The sequence below is a fragment of the Euprymna scolopes genome, chromosome 40, assembly GCF_053919585.1.
Source record: "Euprymna scolopes isolate OS-2025 chromosome 40, ASM5391958v1, whole genome shotgun sequence".
Classification (NCBI taxonomy): Eukaryota; Metazoa; Mollusca; class Cephalopoda; order Sepiida; family Sepiolidae; genus Euprymna; species Euprymna scolopes.
Window position 1 is genome coordinate 36,609,895 of NC_136521.1, and position 16,110 is coordinate 36,626,004.

The following is a 16,110-nucleotide window of genomic DNA, read 5'->3' on the forward strand; positions in this document are numbered from 1 at the left end:
CGAAAGATTTGCGCGAAGTTTGTTGCAAGTCTGCCCAGAGTATGACACTCTCGTTTCCGGGAAGAGTTACTTAGTTGATTGATTTCCTCACTGTTTTTATACAAGAGTTGAATTTCAGTATGCAGGCCTTGCTGACGATGGAAGTGCTGCCTGTGACGATTCAATGAAGAGTAGAGAAACGACTCATCCCAGCCAGTTATAGCCGACGACAGCCTGTTGGGTTGCTGTTTACATGTGCCTATCGTTTGATATCGTTTATTCACCCGGGGAGCTATTTGCGTTCCTATGACGTTCCTCAACCAAGTAAGTCTCCCCGGGAAACGATAGTGTCATAAGAGAAGATCAGGAAAAGGACATTGTTATGAATATAATGAGTATCAAGACAGATTTTAACCCTCTCTATAGTCCAGAACTTGTCTTCTGTGACTTTTGGTTATTCCCTAACAAAGGATTTGAGAAATGTCTGTGACGAGAGTCATTGACACCCTAACACAAGAGGACTTTAATAGGACCTTCCAGAAATTATTGAAACGATACAACAAGGGCAATGCAGCCGGAGGAGATTACTTCGAAGTGAGACTAGAATTACATGCGTGTACTATCAATAAAAGTGCCAACACGTATCTCTATCTTTCTATTCCACTTGTTTCTTTCTGCTCCGCTCATCCCGTTCTTCAGGGCTAACCCTTCCCTATATAACAACCCTTCCTTATGTAACAACCCTTCCTTATATAACAACCCTTCCCTATATAACAGCCTCCCTTATATAACAACCATTCCCTATATAACAACCCTTCCTTATATAACAACTCTTCCTTATGTAACAACCCTTCCTTATATAACAACCCTTCCCTATATAACAACCCTTCCTTATATAACAACCCTTCTTTATATAACAACCCTTCCCTATATAACAAACCTTCCCTATATAAAAACCCTTCCCTATATAACAACTCTTCATTATATAACAACCCTTCCCTATATAACAACTCTTCACTATATAACAAACCTTCCTTATATAACAACCCTTCCTTATATAACAGCCCTTCCTTATATAACAACCCTTTCCAATATAACAACCCTTCCTTATATAACAACCCTTCCCAATATAACACCCCTTCCTTATATAACAAACCTTCCTTACATAACAAGCCTTCCCTATATAACAACTCTTCACTATATAACAACACTTTCCTATATAACAACCCTTCCTTATATAACAGCCCTTCCCTATATAACAACCTTTCCTTATATAACAAACCTTCCTTATATAACAACCCTTCCCTATGTAACAACCTTTTCTTATATAACAAACCTTCCTTATACAAAAACCCTTCCCTATATAAAAACCTTTTCTTATATAACTACCCTTCCTTATATAACAACCCTTCCCTATATAACAACCCTTCTTTATATAACAACCCTCCCCTACATAACAGCCTTTCTTATATAACAACCCTTCCTTATATAACAACACTTCCTTATATAACAACCCTTCCTTATATAACAGCCCTTCCCTATATAACAACCCTTTCCATATGTAACAACCCTTCCTTATATAACAGCCCTTTTGGTTATTCCCTAACAAAGGATTTGAGAAATGTCTGTGACGAGAGTCATTGACACCCTAACACAAGAGGACTTTAATAGGACCTTCCAGAAATTATTGAAACGATACAACAAGGGCAATGCAGCCGGAGGAGATTACTTCGAAGTGAGACTAGAATTACATGCGTGTACTATCAATAAAAGTGCCAACACGTATCTCTATCTTTCTATTCCACTTGTTTCTTTCTGCTCCGCTCATTCCGTTCTTCAGGGCTAACCCTTCCCTATATAACAACCCTTCCTTATAAAATAACCATTCCCTATATAACAACCCTTCCCTATATAACAGCCTCCCTTATATAACAATCCTTCCTTATATAACAACCCTTCCTTATATAACAACCCTTCCCTATAAAACAACCCTTCCCTATATAACAACCCTTCCTTATATAACATCCTTCCCTATATAACAACCCTTCCTCATACAACAACCCTTCCTTATATAACAACGCTTCCTCATATAACATCCCTTCCCTATATAACGCCCCTTCCTTATATAACAATCCTTCTTTATATAAATACCATTCACTATATAACAACCATTCCCTATATAACAACCTTTCCTTATATAAAAAACCTTCCTTATATAAAACCCTTCCATATGTAACAACCTTTTCTTATATAACAAATCTTCCTTATACAAAAACACTTCCCTATATAACAACCTTTTATTATATAACAACACTTCCCTATATAACAACCCTTCCTTATATAACAACCCTTCCCTATGTAACAACCCTTCCTCATATAACCACCCTTCCTTATATAACAACCCTTCCTCATATAACATCCCTTCCCTATATAACACCCCTTCCTTATATAACAATCCTTCCTTATATAACAAACCTTCCTTATATAACAACCCTTCCCTATATAACAACCTTTCCTTATATAACAAACCTTCCTTATATAACAACCCTTCCATATGTAACAACCTTTTCTTATATAACAAACCTTCCTTATACAAAAACCCTTCCCTATATAACAACATTTTCTTATATAACAACCCTTCCTTATATAACAACCCTTCCCTATATAACAGCCTTTTCTTATATAACAACCATTCCTTATATAAAAACCCTTCCCTATATAACAACCCTTCCTTATATAACAACTCTTCCCTATATAACAACCTTTTCTTATATAACAAACCGTCCTTATATAACAACCCTTCCCTATATAACACCCCTTTCCTATATAACAACTCTTCCTTATATAACATCCCTTTCTAATATAACAACACTTTCCTATATAACAACCCTTCCTTATATAACAACCCTTCCCTATATAACAACCCTTCCTTATATAACAACCCTTCCCTATATAACAACCCTTCCTTATATAACAACCCTTCCCTATATAACAACCTCTTCTTATATAACAAACCGTCCTTATATAACAACCCTTCCCTATATAACACCCCTTTCCTATATAACAACTCTTCCTTATATAAAACCCTTTCTTATATAACAACACTTTCCTATATAACAACCCTTCCTTATATAACAACCCTTCCCTATATAACAACCTTTCCTTATATAACAAACCTTCCTTATATAACAACCCTTCCCTATGTAACAACCTTTTCTTATATAACACACCTTCCTTATACAAAAAACCTTCCCTATATAAAAACCTTTTCTTATATAACTACCCTGCCCTATATAACAACCCTTCCCTATATAACAACCCTTCCTTATATAACAACCCTTCCCCACATAACAACCATTTTATATAACAACGCTTCCTTATATAACAACACTTCCCTATATAACAACCTTTTCTTATATAACAACCATTCCTTTTATAACATCCCTTCTCTATATAACAACCCTTCCTTATATAACAACCCTTTCCTATATAACAACCTTTTCTCATATAACAAACCGTCCTTATATAACAACCCTTCCCTATATAACAATCCTTTCCTATATAACAACACTTTCCTATATAACCACCCTTCCTTATATAACAACCCTTCCTTTTATAACAACCCTTCCTTATATAACAGTTTCGTTGGATAAGAATCGTTATGATCACTCCCAATTAGTATATAACACTGCAACCGAGCCTCATGACAAGCCATGGCTCAGTTGACCATCAATGAATGAATATTTTTTACTAAATTTTAGATATTATTCATCCATGTGAAGCTGTCCTCTTTTTTACAGTTAAACCTTACCCAAGTTTCACCATTACTGATCATTATAGTGTTGTTTCTCGCGTCTACTTAACATTTATCAACCTAAAGTGGCCCCGTTCATTGATAAGCGATCACCCAAGTCAAAAAAAAAGAAAAAAGAAAGAAAAAAGAAAGGCAACACCTTTTTTGAGGTGGGGAGAGGTGTGGATTCGCAACAAATACTTATATACCGGATTTTTAGCGGGGTGTATGAATTAGCACTAAATACTGTTATACCGGACATACATTGTTGATTTCAAATATTCTCACAAGATACATTTTAAAGTAAGTACGAAGGGCATTCCAAAAGTAATTCCGCCTGAATGAATTCGAACGAATTACAACTTTGTTATGATGACTGAACTTATGCATTCACGACCAGATCTTAATGTCTGTTGCAAATATTGACGGTGCGAGACTCTAAGAAATCAACCCCTGTCTTGGACGTGTATCAGAAGCAGATATACATCAGTAAATTCTTAACAAAATAACATGTTCACTACGTGGAAAAATCAATTCTTGGACACAAACAGGTCGCTCGTTTTTATGGTATCACCCACGGCTTCTTACTCTTCAATATTTTAGTTAAAAAATAGGAGACTTCACTTTTGGAGCAGCCCTCGTATCAAATTTGACTCGTTAATATAATTTAATGAATATGCAATTAATTCAACCTATTTGTTACTTGTGTGGCCGTCGAAGGAAATACTGCCCGCTTTAATAGCAATTAAATGTCTCTTCCCAGGGAAGATAACTTCGTATATTAATTACTGGAAAGGAAAACTAGAAGAGTCTTTCAGTAAAAAACGAGCGCCGGGAAATCAATTAACCTCATTCTTTAATCTGTCCCTCGTATTTCCCATTTTAAAACACCGGTGCTGATTTATATAATTATGAAGGGAAAATAATATCGCCTTAATCGCAAAGTTTTGGAAGTCAACTATAAAAAGGAGAGGTGTTTTTCTTTTTGAACGGGTGCATTAATTGGTGTGCATATCATAGCTCAAGTTACGCAGATACGATATCGATATTCAACTTTGATGGGGGTCGTGTAACTCTAACTCAAATCCTATTATGTCTGTGAGTGGCGCTGAGAAACCCTACCCTCGTATCGTTTTCTCCATACATTTTGAAAAGGTTCAGCTATTAAACTCAATGGCTTCTAAGAGTGATTATACTGATTACTCGTATAATCTACATATTAGTGATGGGACGATTCCAATATTTTGACCGATTCCGATACAATTACCGATTCCGTCTTAAATTCCAGATTCCGATACATTTACCGATTTCGATTGCGATTCTTTATAAATCTCTAAATATTCAACTATAAAAGTGTTATTTTGACTCGATTACTGCCAAAACCCATCTTAAATGTACACATATTTTTTCAAACGTAAACACACTCTTGTTATGAGGTAATCTAAAGATTTTAGTCTTGCTGGAAGTTTAAATTAGGAAATATTTATTATTTTATTATTACTACAAGCAGTGAAAGATTTTTCTTAAACCAAAATCAAATACAAATCTAATTAAAAGAATCGATTTTGGCATCGGAAAACAGGCTGAATTTTTTCGATTCCGATACAGATTCCGATACCCCAAAAGCTCCGATTTTTCCGATTCCCGATTCCGATTCCAATTAATCGTCCCAACACTAATATATCTATAAAATGAGAATGTGTATGAGAACACTTCTCAACCTATATACTTAACGGTTTTTTATCTACAAACTTGCAATTTGGTATACAGAGTATTAAAACAGGTACAAAAGGTTTTAATTCGTCTTCATTCGATAAAACTTGCTGCTAAGGGGTCAAAATTTGAAAATTGCTACGTGAGGGGGGGGTCGTCGGATATTTATTTTTTGTTAACTGTTTCAGGAATACATACGCATCTGGAAAAAAATGCCAGCTTCTTTATGTTTAGAATAAATAGGTTTAGAAAACAATTTTTTATAGGTTGTGTAAAGTTGGTCTAATGGCTATCGCACTTGACTCACTACCTTTAAGTTTTGGCTTCGATCTCAGCTCGAGTATTTCTTAACTTAAAAGAAGTGAATTGTTTTAAAAAAATCATAATACTCGCATGCATATGCCTCAGTTTCTTTCCTTTTTTTTATTCTTTTTTACTTAATTTTTTGTTAGGAATTTAACATGACATTTAATACTTACGTTATTTCCGTTTATAATAAATAAGAATGCTGCATTAAATAAATTATAATATTTATGCGTATTTTACGACGAGACAACTGTACTGGGTCACTTTTTAATTCTTTTATAGCATTTGTCATCTTTCATCATTCTTATCCTCGTGGGTTTTAAGCAACAAAAAATAAAGCGTTGATTGTATGTGGCTTTTTTTTTTTACAATACATGAAGAAAAGCATCCTCAAACTCTTGAGTACTTCCTTAAAGGGTACATTTACGTAATTCCAGTAGATATTTTATAAATATTTTAATGAAATGTGCTCTGATGAACTCGTTTCACTTGTACCCCCTCAACGTACATATCCCCGACACAGTCGCTTAGCAATAATATCTCGGCCCTTCACTGCTGTTGTCCCTAAATGCCAGAAAGCTTTCTATTCTAATAGTTTCTTTCCTCGAACAGATAGACTTTGGAATTCTTTTCCTGCTGCCTGCTTCCCTGGCTGTACTGATATGCAGAAGTTTAAATGTAACGTAAACAAATATCTTGTAAATCTTTCCTACGCATGACCCCAAATAGTAGCCCCTTGCGTCCAAGTGGAGATATGCTTTGTCAGAGGTGAACACATATATACTAGTATTTCAGCCCGGCGTTGCCCGGGTGTTTGGAGGTGTATGTTGAGCAAAAAAAAAGAAAATGGTCAATATCTTAAAATTTGACCCCCTATTATGACCCCTTAACATTTATTGTTTTCTGCTCAAATAAAGTTATTAACTTAGATCCATGTCCAAGGAACCTATATCTAAAATTTAAAGTGCTTAGACCGAAAATTGTCGGAGGAGTTTGGTAGAGTTCTAAAAGGTCAAATCGTTGAACTTTGAGCCCTTTAAAAGCAAAATTTCTTGCCGAAAACGGATTACAAAGATTTTTCCAAACCTCAGTACCAAGTATTTCAAATTTCGAGTCTGTAGACTAAAAATTGACAGAGTTATTGTGTAGGGAAATGTACACAGACACACAGACACGTTCACTTTTATAGATATATTAGCATTTCAGCCCGGCGTTGCCCGGGTGTTTGGATGTGTATGTTGAGCAAAAAAAAATGGTAGCAGGAAGGCAGGCTCGAACCCGTACCGCAAAGGAGGAAAAGAACGGGGGGGGGGGGGGAAACTAACGTCTATGGTGTTACGACCACCTCAAAACCGGAAGTGACTTTTTTTTTTAAATTAAGGCTATACAATCGGAAGGAGAGGATGACTTTAAAAAATATCGGCGAAGAAAGCGCCCTCAACCACTGTAGAAAAGTGCCCAGTTTAAGGTGAAGACATTAATGTTTCTAGTCAATTTTTCGATATTTGTCGTCTGAAAGGTCGAACTTCAAAACGATACCGATCTTGAGAAAATCTGTCGCCTCTGTCGAAAGTATTGGGCTGACATGCAAACATACATACATATATACATTTATATATTGAAAACTAAAAATTTTCAACCCAAATCGATTAAAAAACGTTCCCTATCTCTGAATACCCTTCATGTAAAATTTAAAATATTTGTCTCAGTAATTTGGTAGAGACCGCAGAGGTCAAATATTTTACAACTTTGACCCCTATTATTACCCCTTAACATTTATTGTGTCGGGCTCAAATCAAGTTATTAAGTTATATCCATGTCCAAGGAACCTATATGTAAAATTTCAAGTGTTTAAACCCAAAATTGTCAGAGGAGTTTGGTAGAGTTCTCAAAGGTAAAATCGTTGAACTTTGACACTATAACAGCCAAGTTTCCGGCCGAAAACCGATCACAAAGATTTTTCCAAACCTCAGTACCCGGTATATCAAATTTCAAGTCTGTAGACTTAAAATTGGCAGAGTTATTGCGTAGGGAAATTCACATAGACAGACAGACACACACATAGGCACTTTCACTCTTATAGATATATAGATAGACTCATAGATTAAGCAAAAATGTATACGTACTAGCATGGGTGCTCGGCGTTGCACGGGTGTTTGGAGGTGTATGCTGAGCCAAAATAAAACAGGGTCAATTTTTTAAAATTTGACCCCTATTATGACCCCTTATCATTTATTGTTTTGGGCTGAACTCAAGTTATTAATTAAATCCATGTCCAAGGAGCCTATATCTAAAATTTCAAGTTTGTAGACCCAAATCTGTCGGAGGAGTGTGGTAGAGTTCTCAAAGATCAAATCGTTGAATTTTGACCCTTTGACAGCCAAATTTCTGGCCGAAACCCATCACATAGATTTTCCTGAATCTCAGTTCCCTGTATATTAAATTTCGAGTTTGTAGGGAAACATACACAGACAGACACACAGACAGACACACAGACATACACGTTCACTTATATATATATATATATATATATATATATATATATATATATATATATAACTACTTCATTTAATTACATAAATTAATATATGAAAGTATACATTTATGCGTAAACTTTAAGGATTTACTTCAACAGTGCTCAATACCTCGGTAGGGCTAGGTAGTAAGTTATAAAATATATATGAAAATTAAGCCACATATATACTTTATAACTTATATATGTGTGTGTGTGTGTGTGTGTGTGTGTGTGTGTGTGTGTGCGTGTGTGTATGTATATATATACGGAGTGTTTTTCTTATGAAAATCGCTCAAAACACAGCATGAATTCGCTTGATATAAGAAACAAAAAAGGACGAAAACTGGTTATTGCTAAGACAGTGAGCAGGAAGGGAGTTTCATAACTTTGTAATCCTTGGAAAGAAACAACAAGAATAGGAAGATGTATTACAATGAAGCATTAAAACAGCGAATTGACGGAGACTACTAGACCAATGAGTCAAACGAGCTGGAACAAAGGAAGCAGGGAATATATAAGACAATTCTGAGGAATACATGGCATAATAGTATTTTTAATAAAAGACTGATACTAGACACATTACGTTTGTGAGCGAGAGGTTGCAGTGTGGAAGAATATTTGTGGCCAATCAAATTACAGATACGTTTCTGCAATTCATCAAGACAATAGAAATGGGACACAGATTCAACAACCTAAATATGAGGACAGTCCTCCATACATGGTCTGATAGTAAATTTGTAGAAATAGAGAATAGCTTCGGGTGTGAGAATATGTTTAGGGCGATAGAGAGAATCGATTTTACGAGAAGCAGAGAAAGTAATGGATTTAATATACAAACTCCATGAATGATTCGATAAGGAAGAAAAAGCATACACTTTCATAGTTGATTTCTAATCGAGTGGCGGAACCATCCATAAGAATATCAGGAAGAAATGGAATACGGCTGCGATTGAAGGACAGTATGTTAGTTTTAGCATTAAAAGTAAACAAAACAATTCTTACCCCAATCCATATATCATGTTTAATATTTGTACAGAATTTCAAAAAATTCTAAGCCGTAATTATTTAGAAAAGTGCGGACAGACGAAGAGACGAATGGACAAGGCTGAATTTACAGGTTCGCCCTCCGTTGTTTGGGGGACCAACAAGCCATTTCTTACCTCGATTCATAATAGCACCAAAACTTCTAGATAAACTGCATATCCGAGAAAGATTGGTGAGAAGCAATATATATATATATATATATATATATCATCAGTGTTGAAAAAACCGGACTAAAGTGCTCAATGTGTAGCCAGAGCAGTATATAGGAAACTTATTGCTGTGAGCCCAGAATGAATTTACATATTGTTTCCGCTAGGAAGATATCCTCTGAAGATGAGGAAATATCCGACTAGCTTCGTCAGAATTCATAGATGGACTCATCTATGAATTCTAACGAAGCTGGTCGGATATTTCTTCATCTTCTGAGGATATTTTCCTAACGGAAACAATATGTAAATTCATTTTGGAATCACAGCAATAAATTTCCTATATATATATATATATATATATATATATATATATATATATATATATATATATATATATATATATATATATATATATATATATATATATATATATAGGGTGGTGTCTTCAGCATAAATGTTTAGTTTCTTAATAATATTCTCTGAAGAACACTGTTGAACATAAATAGAGCTTCGAGGAACACCGGCATTGATAGGAAAAGAAAATGAAGATACTCCATCAAGAGTTACTCACAAGCTTGTATCTGAATGAAAAGACCTAAAAATGTCAGGAACTTTACCACCAATGCCATAACCTCAAACTTATGTTGAAGACCATGACGCAACACTGTAGAATGCCTTTGAAATGGCAAGTAGAATGACCCTACTCTCACCTGAATTATCCATAAACTGACAGATCTGTTTAGTTAAAACAATTAATAAATCAGCTGTTAAACCAAAAATACGAACGCCATACTGAGCATCAGTAAAGAGGCCCAGGTTTCTATATGAATCAAAAACTTTGCTAATAACAGGAAAAAGTCTAACTGGATATAAGAAAATTCAGGCGCACAACGTTTGCGAACAACAACGAAAATTAAATTGATAATATCTTAAAGCGCCTTTATCAACATTGTGCTAACAACAGTCACCATCATTTTTAAAAGTAATATGAGCAAAACTCAATTCTTATACATTTCCGAAATATAATATGTGTGTATTATATTGGATATACATTGAAAATATCTACGAAAATTAATGCCACACCCTGTATTGTCTCTAGATACAGAGTTGCTTTCTTATAATATCCATTTGAAAAGTAGTAGACCTTCATACCACGTCTTGTATAAATTATATATCTATAACAGTGAGAATGTGTGGGAGGCGACACTTCTGAACCTATATACTCAACAAATGTTTTATCCACAGACTTGAAATTTCCTATATGGGGGGGGGGGGGGTTCAGACATGTAGACAACTTTTTAACTGGTTTTAATCCGGAATAAAACGGCTGCTAAGGGCTCAAAATTGAAAAGAATTGGTACATGGGGGGGGGGGCATCGGATTTTTATCTGTTTCAAGAATACGCATGCGTGAATCGTTCACGTGACAGATTCCATACGTTAAAAATGAGTAGGTTTGAGAACACATTTTAAAGATCATGTCACGCAGAACTAATGGTTATCGTACTTAACTAACTATCTTTAAGCTTTTGTTTAATCTCACTTTGAGTATTTTTTTTTTACTTGCAAGAAATGAACTGTTAAAAAAACAACAACACTCGCATGCACATGTCTCAGTTTCTATATTAATTATGATATAATATTTACGCGTATTTTACGACTGGGCACCGCCGGGCGGTCTACTAGCAAGTTATATTTCAAGACAGTTGTGTTTGTTTTTATAACCATCAAATATGAGATATCTTCATGTCTAACGCTATGTATAGATGCACTGCTCTTTACATCAAATTGGTAAGACCCCTTTTCAAATTTTAAATCTATAACTGAAAATTTTAATTTAAAATTTAAAAAATTAATATTTATATAAAATAATGGTTTATATATAACTAAAAAAATACTCGTTCTAAGACGTATCTATATTTTAATACCGTAGTATATTTAACGTTCGTATGTACGTGTATCATGGTTTTCCGATTATGAATTATTCAATCAATGTATTTATAAAAAGGAGGATAGAATCTTATACTACGAACATTAAATTAGTATATAGATACACTGATTTAATGTGCAGAATAGGCTATCACTGCTAAGACGTAATGTAAAAAAATATAAAATAAAAAATATATGGTGTCCCTTCTGGATCGTATGTAAAGTAAAATATACCTTCTTGTGCTTCTGGCTGAGATCCAAGGGTAGAATCTGTTCTGTCTAAAGATGGTATCATAATATCGTAAGGTTTACATTCGCGCCGGGTGTCCATATAATGAAAATATATCATAGACTCCTCTAAAGATATTAAGATATTAGAGATACATTGTGATAGCCAGATTTATTCTGACACTACATTAATCAGATTACTTATATAAATAATCTTACAGTTTTAACAAAAAATCTACAATAACACCGGGGGGCGTTCATTCACCCTGAACGTCCACAGAATGCCCGGTAGCAATGTATTACATATGAAAGGTGCCGCTGTGGAATATCCACAGATCCCGCTAGTAAAATCAACTGTTCGAAAAGAACAGTTATGCTCAATTTTTATATACCTTTAGGAATATTAAAATCAAGATATAGCAAGATCTTATGTCTAGAATCCTTTTTCTACTTATTCAAATCCATCACATAATTTTTGATCTCCCGACAGAAGGAGGGCGAACCTGTAAATGAACTCTTGTCCGTTTCACCGTTCGTCTGTCGCACTTTGCTCAATAACTACGCCTTGGAATTTGTTGAAATTTTGCACAAACATTAAACATGATATAAGTAAAAAAAAAGTAACAGAACAGATTTTCCGGGAAAACTAGGTAGCCCCCTAGGGGTGCCTTTCAACTTAAAATTGTTAAAATGGACACTTTTGTGCTTATTAAACAATGCTTGGGGTTTTTATAAAACTTTCTGAAAAGTTGCGACTAACTGAGTTCTCTATAATTTTGTTTGTCTATACTTCGCGATAACTCTTGAGTGTTCCCCGGGGGGCCTATTTTAGGGCTAATAACAACACTCCATTTTTGGGACTATTTTACCATATTTGTCCAAAATTTTCTGTATATATCTATTTAGAAGTTTTGCATGGTGCTGAACTCAAATTTAAATATGTTAAGGCCTTGGGGACTTTGGGGGCTAAATATGGAGGGGGCAAATGATGGACTTTGTCATTTCTTTTTTGCATGGTGCAGAACTCAAATTTACATATGTTGAGGCCTAAATCTGCACGGTTAGTTCGTTTTCACCAGGATTTGACGTCCTCTGGGGACTTTTGGGGCTAAATAGGGGGGGCGTCAAATGCTAAACTTAGTCATTTTTCGATGCCTCGTTCACTGTGCACTCACGGGGGACTATGCATGCTTAACTTGTTTTAATTACGATCCAAACCCATCACAATTTTTATTCTAGATTCTTCTAAGACTTGAGGATTAATCTTAATGGATTTATAAGAAGAAATTGAAATTCAGAAAATCTTGCTTAATCACTGTCTAACGATTATGAATCGAAAGAACAGATAAAGAGGAAGAGAGAACAAGAAGAAAAGCTTAATAGAAAGAAGAGAAGTGAAGGAAACCGACGCGTCGCATTTAGCTCGTTACATTCGGCGAACGTGAGATGTTATCCGTCTCTTCTTCCTTTTAAAAGTCGGGGCTTGCAAAAATGCTTTTCGTGTGGGTGTGATTTAAGAGATGTATTTTCTGGTACCGTGTACTGACAACGAGTAGTTGTTTTAGTTGCGTGAAATGACAAAATAATACCTTTTTCTTTCGTTAAGAAATGTTGTGGCGAAGTTATCACTTTCCTTTACGACCTTGTCTAGATACGTGTTGGAGACTTTTACGAATGTTAAAATCGAGATATAATATCGAGATCATATGTCTAGGATTTATGTTTGAGTTACGATGAAGCTCCATCACATATTTTTATTGTAGAATTTTCTAAGAATTGAGGTTTAATCTTACGGGATTAAAAAAAAATTGAAATTAAATTTGGGTTAATTACTGATAATGATTATGGATTAGATTCAATGCAAATCTGAAATATTTTCATTTCCAACCAGCAGATAGTCCCAATAATATGTTCTCTATTACGGTTCCTAATGCTCCAAAAACCCTTAAACGTCGGGATTATGCATAAATTTATGCCATATACTTGATTTTTGTATTTCATAAAAAAATCGACATTTCTGCAAACAATTTCCACCAAACATTTATCCCATTTTAATTAAAATAACTTAATCCACCTATATACTTTGGCGAGGATGGACAGAAAAAAAGACTTGCCTTTTTCTGTTCTTGGCCTTCCGGCCAAGATCCTACTAAGGTAATTTGTCCTTTGTCAATGGAGGAGAAATCCTCTATACTGTGACAATTATTATTTTTGGGCCCTACTAGAGTGTCGCTTTTGCCTTTTTTTTTTTCGTGGGGGGCGCTTTTTTCCCCCACAATTAAAACGACCTCGTGTCACATTTTGCTTTTGTAGGGACGCAAATAAATACGAACCATATACTACAGCGGCCATATTTGTACTACTTGAACCTTGAAGTTGTGCTCGAAAATTAAACTATCATTTAATTATTTTAGAAGTAAATCTTATACATATAAAAGAGATACGCACGCCTAATATTATATTAATAAAGATGGGCACATGTGATCCGTTTATATAACCCCTATACACACACACACACACACATTTGCATACTATATAACAATTGCAACATTGGAAATGAGGAAAATCTACATCTTCGGTAATAATGTCTTCGAATAGAGAAAGAATAAAAAAAAATAAATATGACGTCATATTCCAAATACACTTCCTGATATCGACTTCCTGCATTTGCATTCCTAATAAGCGACAAACCGTGAGAAGCCAATATATATATATATATATATATATATATATATATATACATATATGTATATATATAGATAGATAGATAAATAGATAGATAGAAAACACACACATATACGCATATATGTGTTTATTTATATATATATATACATATATATCTATAAACACGCACATATATACATATATATATGAACACGCACACATGTACATATATATAAACACATGAACACGCACACATATACACACATATGTATGCATATATATATATATATATATATATATATATATATATATATAGAATGTATAGTTATATAAGAACATTGAGCGTCGCGTGTGGATAATCGATATACTTTTATGCAAATACATTTATGACTCACGGGAATATATAAGCCTAACGTACTCAGATTCAAATATACATGTGCGTGTATATACGCAGATACATACACACTCACACACACACACACAAACACATATATATATACACATATATTAATAAATTTATTACGCGTACGTATACACATTTATACGAATATATTTATGAATATACATACTTACATTAATAAATGTTGGCCATGTACATTAATGAAGGTCGATTTTTAACTTTTTCTTGAAAATCTAAAATGTTGCCGCAGAGAAAGTTGGACAAACATATGATGAGTACAAATATTTAAAAAAAAACCTAAGTTTTTAACATCTACCATTAAATGAGCATTTGATTTTAAAAATCGTCTACTTTGATATACGGAGAAATCCCTGTCTTTTCAAGATTTATATATGAAATTACTTAGTAATTGCAGTTTCAGTCCTAACAAGGAGTGTGTTTATGTATTTAAATGAATTATAGAATAAGTATATGCTAAATATTAAAAAAACTTATTATTCTCCCAATCCCAAAGTCCTAGATAAACTATATCAGATGGCGAGGCCGCAGGTTGCAGGCTTTGGGGAGTGTGGAGACACCCTTTATTTACCATTGCTCCCAGGTTCACTCTGACACGGAGTGGTAGTAACTGTTAAGGCCCCAAATATGGGTTAAATAGAAACCGACTTGAAAAAAAAATCTATTAAAATTTTTTACTTAAAAATCACTGGATTCGGCATCAAACAACCTGAAAAGGGTTGATATGTCGTAAAACAAAAACAACCAATCAAACCCACCCCCAATAAAATTTCTGCATTTTATTTATTGAGTTATAGCAATAAAATTAATAAAATTTTGTGTTAGCAATGAAAAAAGAAGTTTTAATTCTGTTTGGAAAACAGTTTTAACATAAAATACTGCACATGTTGTTTGCTATTAGTGTTGTATTTTGTTATTATTCTTGTTGTTATTGTTACTGTTATTTGTTAGGAAGTCTTATTAAAAGTGTATCTTAGAGTCTTAGTAAGAGTGATGTTGCGTTCTGTGTTCGTGTTATGAAGAGATTCATATATATAAAATGTTCATACTTAGAAGTGTAGTGAGGAGACAGTGTTGAGTCAGTCTTAGTGTTCACATTGTAGATATGAGATGTAGAGACATTTTGCATGTGAAGACATTTTAAAACACAGGATATATAAGACATATAATGACAATTTCACTTTACCTTTTTGGTGGAATTACAACACAAAGGCGACGTTTATAAAAACACATGATGGGTTTATTTCTTCTTCGACCGGTCGTGGTTTTCTTAGTCAGGAATTACAAGTTTTACATTCTAATGTTTCAAAGATGACCGTCTCGCTTCCAGACGTTCGACTCCCATCTCTGGACTCTAGACTGTCGTCTCTCGT